Source organism: Echinococcus granulosus (assembly GCF_000524195.1).
Source record: "Echinococcus granulosus chromosome Unknown EG_S00393, whole genome shotgun sequence".
Classification (NCBI taxonomy): Eukaryota; Metazoa; Platyhelminthes; class Cestoda; order Cyclophyllidea; family Taeniidae; genus Echinococcus; species Echinococcus granulosus.
In genome coordinates, this window is record NW_020170772.1 from 8,232 (window position 1) to 9,794 (window position 1,563).

The following is a 1,563-nucleotide window of genomic DNA, read 5'->3' on the forward strand; positions in this document are numbered from 1 at the left end:
AGGAGGTGATTTACCTCCATTTTACTCCAAAAGCAGCATTTAAGGAGCTATGCGCATCTTCTTAACTGGATAAATCACTACACCACCGACTGGATAACAAATACTCCTCTTTCGCATCAAAGCAACCTCATTGCTTGTGAAGCAGTTGAGAAGTTGAGGGTTGCCGGGGTAAGTAATGTGACACGTAAAGCATCAGGTGTTACTTGTTTAAATGTCTTAAAGTATCCTTTGGGGAACAGCCACGTTTGTCATTTCTCAATTGTGAGGGACATCCACATATTCAAATTATTACCGCACTCAAACAAATACCACAAAAGGCATTAGTTTACCTAAACTGAAGATGAGGGCGACAAAGCGATTGTGCCGTGCAGGATCATCGTCGCCTCCGTCACTACAACTTTCCTCTTTAGATCCACACATCCAAATCTCATAGCAGTGCACAATAATAAGAGTAGCAAAGGAAAGGCCTCGCACATAAATCAGCTAAGGAAGTCATGGTTTCTAGGAAAACCCACACCACAGTCAGGCCTTAAAGAACTGTCAAATCTATACTTTCAAGATGTGGAACTGTCTGTCCTCTCAAAACATCAAATCAGTCTTCTTAAACTGCTATGGTGGTTCAGTTTGCGGCGACGATAGAGTTTTCAGGTAAAGGAGAAAGCTTAAAAAGAAAACAAGAAGACGCTTTTTCTCTCTAGATAGCGCAGACGTCGCATCAACGCTCAGCATAGCTGAGAGAAGACTTGTAAGTTAGAGCTATTTAATAGAGGTAGTATCACAGACGCGCGCTTCTCTAGGGAAGCTCTGGCGTCACGGTGGCTGAGGAATGTGAAATCAAGAAAATTGCATACCTCTGAGAGAGGACATTAACAAATGACTTTAAAAGAGGTTTTAACGTCTTTTTCCAGCCCTTCTTCCTCCTTCTAAAAGGATATTTTACCGGTTTACCTCTGCAGTCAAACTGAAAACTTACCTCACTTAGCCATCAGCATCTTAACCATTCCCACTGAGCTCAGCTGGCTGCTTCCTGCCAGCGCCAAATATAAGCGATCAAGCAAAAGTGTGAGAATGTATGGCTAATGCATAAGTTCCTCCTCATAGGTGGCTTTCACGCTCCCCATCGAGAAGGCACGTTCTCCCCAACCATTCTTTTTGTACGACTTCTGTCTAACTTTTTCCATGATTTAAAAAAGACTGAACATCTCAGACTTGGAAAAGGTGCATGTGACAACAACAAAATCACTATTTTTATAATTATTTGTAATCAAGAGAAGCATGCTCACTTATGTTTGCGGTAAGCTTAACGTGGGGTGATTTTGAGTAGGACCGAGCTCTATGAGTGCTATTTGTCGCATGTTCAGTAAATTTGTACCCTTGACTGTTGAATAATCATTGGTCAGAAAGCTGTTCAATCAGCTCAGTTTGCTCACTCATTTCAGTTTAGGACTGCAGACTTTTTAAATAAGAAATGTTGCAGCATTTCTTATTAAGCCTGATAAAGCCTTGTTACAAGTTCTTAAATCATAAAATAAATCCAATGAAGGCACCATCTTGGCTTAAAGT